This window comes from Chiloscyllium punctatum, chromosome 32, assembly GCF_047496795.1.
Source record: "Chiloscyllium punctatum isolate Juve2018m chromosome 32, sChiPun1.3, whole genome shotgun sequence".
Lineage (NCBI taxonomy): Eukaryota > Metazoa > Chordata > Chondrichthyes > Orectolobiformes > Hemiscylliidae > Chiloscyllium > Chiloscyllium punctatum.
In genome coordinates, this window is record NC_092770.1 from 2,176,684 (window position 1) to 2,185,713 (window position 9,030).

Sequence of the window (9,030 nt, forward strand, 5' to 3'; positions counted from 1 at the left end):
CACTCGAGTCCGCACTGGGCCCACTCGAGTCCGCACTGGGCCCACTCAAATCCGCACTGGGCCCACTCGAGTCCGCACTGGGCCCACTCGAATCCGCACTGGGCCCATTCGAGTCTACACTGGACCCACTCGAGTCCACATTGTGCCCACTCGAGTCGGCACTGGGCCCATTCGAGTCCGCACTGGGCCCACTCGAATCCGCACTGGGCCCATTCGAGTCTACACTGGACCCACTCGAGTCCACATTGTGCCCACTCGAGTCGGCACTGGACCCACTCGAGTCCACATTGTGCCCACTCGAGTCGGCACTGGGCCCATTCGAGTCCGCACTGGGACCACTCGAGTCCACACTGGGACCACTTGATTCCACACTGGGCCCACTCAGGTCAGCACTGTGCCCACTCAAGCCCACACTGGGCCCACTCCAGTCCGCACTGGGACCACTCGAGTCCGCACTGGGACCACTTGATTCCACACTGGGCCCACTCCAGTCCGCACTGTGCCCACTCAAGTCCGCACTGGGTCCTCTCAAGTCAGCAATAGGCCCACTCGGGTTCACACTGTGCCAACTTGAGTCTGCATTGTGCCCACTCGAGTCAGCATTGGGTTCATTTGAGACCGCACTGGGCCCACTCAAGTCCACACTGAGCCCATTCAATACAGCACTGGGCCCACCCGAGTCTGCACTGGGCCCACTCGAGCCTGCACTGGGCTCACTTGAGTCCACACTGTGCATACACGAGTCCACACTGGGCACATTCGAGTCCACACCTGACCCACTTATGTCCGCACTAGTTCCACTCGAGGCCAACTGGGACTCCTCGAGTCCACATTAGGCCCACTCAAGTCCGCACTGTGCCCACTCCAGTCTACACTGAGTCCACCCGAGTCTGCACTGGGCCCACTCGAGTCCGCACTGTGCCCACTCCAGTCTACACTGAGCCCATTCGAGTCCACATTGGGTCCTCTCGAGTCCGCACTGGGCTCATTCGGGTCCCCACTGTGCCCACGCGAGTCCACATTGGGCCCATTCGAGTATGCACTGGACCCACTTGAGTCCGCACGGGGCCCACTCGAGACCGCACTGGGCCCATTCGAATCCGCAATAGGTCCACTCGAGTTCGCACTGTGCATACTCGAGTCCACACTGGGCCCGTTCGAGTCCACACTGGGCACACTCGAGTCCGCATCATGCCCACTTGAGTCCGTACTGGGCCCATTCGAGTCCACACTGGGCACACTCAAGTTCGCACTGGGCCCACTCGAGTCTGCATTGGGCCTATTCGATTCCGCCATGGGCCCACTCGAGTCCGCACCGGCCCCACTCGAGTCCACACTGGGCCCACTTGAGTCCGCACTGGGCCCACTCGAGTCCGCACCGGCCCCACTCGAGTCCACACTGGGCCCACTCGAGTCCACACTGGGCCCTTTCAAGTCCGCACCGGCCCCACTCGAGTCCACACTGGGCCCACTCGAGTCCACACTGGGCCCTTTCAAGTCCACACCGGGCCCTTTCAAGTCCGCACCGGCCCCACTCGAGTCCACACTGGGCCCACTCGAGTCCACACTGGGCCCACTCGAGTCCACACTGGGCCCACTGGAGTCCGCACTGGGCCCACTTGAGTCCGCACTGGGCCCACTTGAGTCCGCACTGGGCCCACTCGAGTCCGCACTGGGCCCACTTGAGTCCACACTGGGCCCACTTGAGTCCGCACTGCACCCTTTCAAGTCCGCACCGGCCCCACTCGAGTCCGCAATGGGCCCACTCGAGTCCACACTGTGCATACTTGAGTCTGCACTGGGCCCATTCATGTCCGCACTGGGCCCACTCGAGTCCGCACTGGGGCACTCGAGTTAGCACTGTGCCCACTCGAGTCTGCACTGGGCCCACTTGAGTCCGGACTGGACCGACTCGAGTCCGCACTGGGGCACTCGAGTCCGGACTGGGCCCATTTGAGACCGCACTGGGCCCTTTCGAGTCTGCACTAGGTTCACCCGAGTCCGCACTGGGCCCAAATGAGTCCGCACTGAGGCACTCGGGTCCGCACTGGGACCACTCCAGTCCGCACTGGGCCCATTCGAGTCCGCACTGGGCCCACTGGAGTCCGCACTGGGCCCACTGGAGTCCGCACTGGGCCCACTTGAGTCCGCACTGGGCCCACTTGAGTCCGCACTGGGCCCACTGGAGTCCGCACTGGGCCCACTGGAGTCCGCACTGGGCCCACTTGAGTCTGCACTGGGCCCACTTGAGTCTGCACTGGGCCCATCCGAGTCCGCACTGGGCCCAAATGAGTCCGCACTGAGGCACTCGGGTCCGCACTGGGACCACTCCAGTCCACACTGTGCATACTCGAGTCTGCACTGGGCCCATTCGAGCCCGCACTGGGCCTACTCAAGTCGGCACTGGGCCCATTCGAGTCTGCACTAGGCCCACTCGAGTTCGCACTGGGCCCACTCGAGCCTGCACTGGGCTCACTTGAGTCCGCACTGGGTCCACTCGAGTCCACACTGGGACCCCTCGAGTCCACATTGGGCCCACTCAGGTCCGCACTGTGCCCACTCCAGTCTACACTGAGCCCACTCGAGTCCACACTGGGTCCTCTCGAGTCCACACTGGGTCCTCTCGAGTCCACACTGGGTCCTCTCGAGTCCATACTGGGGAAGTTGCTTTCATTTGTATTTTTTGAAAATTACTTCAAGACTTGAAAGGCAGTTGTAAATTGGTCCAGAGGTATCTCCATCAGGAGGTTGTATGCAAATATTTCCAGTGGAACTATTTGCTCCAGGAATTGCTTTGATATGCAGGAGGACACTTGCAAGGACCATAATAACTAACACAAATTAGCTGCTATGAGTAATCTGGTTCTGTGCTGTAAATTCTACCTATTTAGATATTTGCACACAAATAGTGTTAGACTCTATTGTTACTCCTACCGTATGCCTATCTTTCTCTGAAATGGTCTGAGTGAATCCATGTAAATTTGATGTACAGCCAGCAACCACCTTCTTTAAGTTTCTTCAAAACATGATTCTGTAGGCCCCAACTTTGACTTGTGTGGATCTGCTGGAGACCAGTCACTGGTTTAGTCTGGGAGGGTCAGCATAGTGTCAGCCAATAAAAACTTAATTCAAATGTGCAAGCTGGCATGTTACTATGCAGTTTCTCTCTGCTGTGTGGGAGAATAGCAAGCTGCATATAAATAAGGGGAGAATAATGAAATGTTAATGCGTGCAAATAGGTCTCTTGTCACTCTCTTCTTGAAATTCCCACTTCACCTTTCAAATCTTAGGCAGAAAATCAGCTTTTTTTCCTTGTTCATAGAATTATAGAATCATACACTCATACAGCATGGAAACAGTCCCTCGGCCCAAATTGTCCATGCCAACTAAGTCCTTTTGCAAAAAATGCTAAGATTCCAACTGCCTTTCCAATGATTTGATGCACTTGAATAACCACTTCCTGCAATTCATGCTGAAGAACATCCAAATCCCTGTGTGTTGATGCACCTGAATCTGCTTCCCATTTAAATAATAGTTTGCCCTTTTATTGTTCAATGGGACTACCCACAATTCTCCACATTAAACTCCATCTACCCGATTCTGGCCCATTCTCCTAATTTATCAATTTCCATCTGTAAATTCTTTATGTCCTCATCACAGTCTGCTTTCCCACCTATTTAGTATCATCTGTGAATTTCGCTCTGTTACACCACTCCTGCTTGAGGATCACTTATATAGATTGCAAATATTTGAGTTCTGAAAACTAAACCTTATGTCACCCCACTAGTTACAATTTGCCACCTAGAGAAGAACCCATATATCCCAACCCTAAGCATTCTATCAGTCAGCCAATCCTCTATCCATATATTAATAATTTAATTTTTTTGATTTGGCCATATTTTCCCAAAGATTCATTGTTGCTCATGTTGTTCAGTAGCTGGGAAGTTTCTGACGTCTATTACACAGTTAGATATTCCTAAACGTTACTACCTTAGATTGTTTGCAGGAGGGAATAGCAATAAAACAGGCCTTTGAACACCAAAAACATCAACCAAGTAACTAACATGACCATTAGCATCAGAAGCTAGATTAGCCAGGCACTTCAGATCAAGTAAAAACTTTTCAGGCAATGAAAATAGAAAGATCCATTATGATGAATCTGAAAATGGACTGAATGTTCACACATAAAATAAGGAGATGCACATGAGCGGGTCCTTTTGGCTTGGATTGTAGTGAATAGTAACAGGTTCAATAGGACACATCTGAAGGATGAACTTACAGGAATGTTCACAATAATTACCTTCCAGAATTAAAAAAGATGAAATTGTATTACAAATTATTGAATATGGTGATGAATTATACAGACTTTCATAAAAGAGGTGGCAGAATTTTAAAAAAGGTTTTAAACATGAAATAGATATTACTGATTTTAGTATGATACTTCGTAAGATGAAATGGACTGAGAAAAAGAATTGCCCTTTTTGGTTTTTGTTACACAGATCAGAGGATTTTATCTTCTCAGAATTATTATAAAACAGATTTGCCTTCCCCGGAGTTGATTTAAAGTGGACTTTATTGCGTTTATAAAGGGTTGTTATTTGCCTTCCAGTGATAATCTTTAATATAATGACAATAGTGTGTTTAGAGAAAGCATTATTTAATATTTGCAGAGTAACAGCTGCTGATTTGTGCATTTCATGAAATAATCATCTGAGAGAGTGAGAGGGTAGTTGAAAAGTTTTAAAGGAAATGTACATCTTTCTTAAAGAATTTCATCTGTAACATACACTGAACAGAGAGGCTTCAGTTAAGACACAAGGTATGTGGTGAGTTATTAGGCATCAGCCAGAGTAATGTTAGTGGGAATTCATTTAGCCTGATTACTCCCTTGATTAAAAAGGTATGCAGCTTTCAATCGCTTCATCCATGTCATTAATAAACTGATTGCATAAGAGCTTAACAGCTAAAAGCAAGAGTAGACAATTCATTCTCTCAAGCCTGCTTCGCTGTTTGATACAATCATGGTTCATCTCTTCTTGACTTCAACTTCACTTTCCTATGCGCTCCCCATAACCTTTCAACCCAATACTAAGTAAAACATTTGTCTAGCTCCTCCTTAAATTTGCTCAATGTCCCACCACACAGTGAGTAGAGACTTCTACAGATTCCCAACCTCTTTGCAAGAAGTAACTCCTTGTAATCTCTGTTTTGAATCTGCTACCACTTATCCTAAAAGGGTCATTATAGATTGCCCCACATGAGGAAACACCCCTCCTACATCTACTTTGTCAATCCCTTTATCATCTTACATTCTTCAATTAGATCTTCTCTCATTCTTCTAAACTCATTCTTCAACAGTGTAGGCTTAAACTGCTCAGTCTCTTTTCATAAGCGAAACTTCTAATTTCTAAGTGAGTTTCAAAAGTAGATTTTTGCAGGAGACCATTTTCCACAACTTCCCAATCAATGTACCTGTCCATTAACTTTACTCTGTGTTTCCCCCACAGTCAATCTCCTAACCAGGTCAATAATTCACCTTCAATTCCATGTGATGTATTGTATCATCCTGTAGTCTTATTAGACCAAAAGGCTGCTGTTTCATTAGAGAGAGAGAGAAAGACAACTGGTGGTGGTTATACCTGAGGGCCACCATACCTCAGGCAAGGGAAGAGGTTGAGAAGGAGAATCCTTCATGCTAACCTCAGCCAATATGGGAATCAAACCTACGCTGTCAGCTTCACACTGCTTAGCAAATCAGTCATCTAGCCAACTGAACTAAACCAACCTCCTTCATGTGCTACAACCTTTGCTAACAGTCTCTTTTTGAGGGAAATTGATTCAAATTGTCCTGCATATGACTTTGCCTGTCAATCTAATTCATCAAGCACAACCCCTTTACAAATTCAAACCAGCTCTCTCTGATGAGTTGAAATTATTGTATTCTTAAGCATCATCCCATTCTTAAGCATTGATTCTAACATTTCAAAAATGGATGTTAGATCAATTGGTCTTTAATTCACTTTGTCCAAAAAAGGCACCTCAATACAACAGTAAAAAGGAAACTACATACTCACTCCAACTTTCTCATTTCCTACCTTTCATATTCTGAATACCTTTCTCAGCAAGACTGACCAATTAACATCAATTTATGGCTCATAATAATTAGGCTTACACTTGAATTTAAACTGTCCATATTCATTTCATTTAGGATCAAGGACAATCTTCAAAGGAAATAAGCTTCAATTCTTCCTTTGGGAAATGGAATTGAAGCCAAGAATCATACATTGAAGCCAAGAATCATAAAGGACAATGCTCTAAATCATGTAATCTATGTGAGTTTTTAAGACAATTAAATCATATGATTACAACAGGAACAGATATTTTCTGATGATTTTCATGATTTTCCAGTTATGCCTTCCTTTTAAATTCTGCCCACTCTTAAAGTTAAAGCATGTTCGGGTCACAAATATATATCTTTACCAGAGTGGGGAAAAGTGCTGTCAAAGTAATTTTCAAATAAAGATTGTTTTTCAGAGTTTACTGAAGTTTTGTATGGAAACTCTGAGCTTTATTTTATTGCAAGTTATTGATTGACTGGTACGTAGTGCTCAATGTCTTGGCCAAGGTCTGTTATAAGCTTAAACAAAATAGGTTCAAATATAATATATGTGCATTGGTCAAGAAGCACATTACCACATGGAGTGCTCATCATATGAAAGCCAGAATAAGCTCATTATTTTGCAGTGAAATGCAGCCTCATTTTACAATCTTATGGTTAAACTGTGATAGCAGCAGGCAATAAAAAAATGAAGGTATCTTTATTATAATTTTGATTACTCTCATATTTTTGATGAAATATTTTATTAAAATAATTGATAAAAGCAAATAGCAAGTCACTTCGAGTCATAGAGATGTACAGCACGGAAACAGACCCCTTCGGTCCAACCCATCCATGCCGACCAGATATCCCAACCCAATCTAGTCCCATCTGCCAGCGCCCAGCCCATATCTCTCCAAACCCGTCCTGTTCATAGACCCATCTAGATGCCTTTTAAATGTTGCAATTGTACCAGCCTCCACCACTTCTTCTGGCAGCTCATTCCATACATATACCATCCTCTGCGTGAAAAAAATTGCCCCTTAGGTCTCTTTTAGATTTTTCCTCTCTCACCCTAAACCTATGACCTCTAATTCTGGACACTTTCACCCCAGGGAAAATACTTTGTCTATTTATCCTATCCATGCCCCTCATGATTTTATAAACCTCTATGAGGTCACCCCTCAGCCTCCGATTCTCCAAGGAAAACAGCCCCAGCCTATTCAGCCTCTCCCTATAGCTCAAATCCTCCAACACTGGCAACATCCTTGTAAAGCTTTTCTGAATCCTTTCAAATTTCACAACATCCTTTTGATAGGAAGGAGACCAGAATTGCACACAATATTCCAACAGTGGTCTAACAAATGTCCTGTACAGTCGCAACATGCCCTCCCAACTCCTGTACTCAATACTACGACCAATAAAGGAAAGCATACCAAACGCCTTCTTCACTATTCTATCTACCTGCGACTCTACTTTCAAGGAGCTATGAACCTGCACTCCAAGGTCTCTTTGATCAGCAACACTTCCTCAGATCTTACCTATAAGTGTATAAGTCCTGCTAAGATTTGCTTTCCCAAAATGCAGCACCTCACATTTATCTAAATTAAACTCCATCTGCCACTCCTCAGCCGATTTGTCCATCTGATCAAGATCCCATTGTAATCTGAGGTAACCTTCTTCTTCACTCTCCACTACACTTCCAATGTTTGTGTCATCTGAAAACTTACTAACTCTACCTCCTATGCTCACATCCAAATCATTTATATAAATGATGAAAAGTAGTAGACCCCGCACCGATCCTTGTGGCACTCCAATGGTCACAGGCTTCCAGTCTGAAAAACTACCCTCCACCACCACCCTCTATTTTCTACCTTTGAGCCAGTCCCGTATCCAAATGGCTAGTTCTCCCTGTACTCCATGAGATCTAACCTTACTCTCCCATGGGGATCCTTGTCAAACGCCTTACTGAAATCCATACAGATCATATCCACTGCTCTGCCCTCATCAATCCTCTTTGTTACTTCCTCAAAAAACTTAATCAAGTTTGTGATACATGATTTGCCACCCACAAAGCCATGTTGACTATCCCTAATCAGTCCTTGCCTTTCCAAATACATGTACGTCCTGTCCCTCAGGATTTCCTGCAAGAACTTGCCCATCACCGATGTCAGGCTCACTGGTCTATAGTTCCCTGGCTTGTCCTTACCACCCTTCTTAAACAATGGCACCAAGTTAGCCAACCTGCAGTCTTTCGGCACCTTACCTGTGACTATCGATGATACAAATATCTCAGCAAGGGATCCAGAAATCACTTCCCTAGCTTCCCACAGAGTTCTAGAGTATACCTGATCAGGTCCTGGGGTTTTATCACTTGCATCAGGGAAAGCGTCAATGGATGCTTTATACATATGTATCTAAATTTACATATGTGTATAATGTACAGAAGATAACATATTACAGCTCAGGAATAGGCCCTTTGGCATAGCATGTCTGAACTAACCATGGTGCTCTCTAGACAAATCCCATCTGCCTGCACCTGGTGCTTATCTCTCTATTCCCTGCTTGTTCATGTGAAAGTTTAAAGCCTCTTAAACTTTGCAGTCATATCTGCTTCTACCAGCTCCCCCAGCAGCGCATAGCAGGCACTTTCCACCCACTGTTAGAAGACTTGTCACATCCCCTTTCAACTTTCCCCTCTCACCTTAAACTTAGGACCATATTATTTGACATTTCAACCTTAGGAAAACATTTTCAACTGTCCACTCTAACTATGTCTCTCATAATTTTATATACTTCTATCAAGTTGCCCCTCTGACCATCTTGTGAAAACAATCCCACTTTATCCAACTTCTCCTCATAGCGAATATACTCCAATCCAGGCAAGATGCTGGTAAGGCTCTCTTGCATCCTCTCCATAGCGTCCACATCCT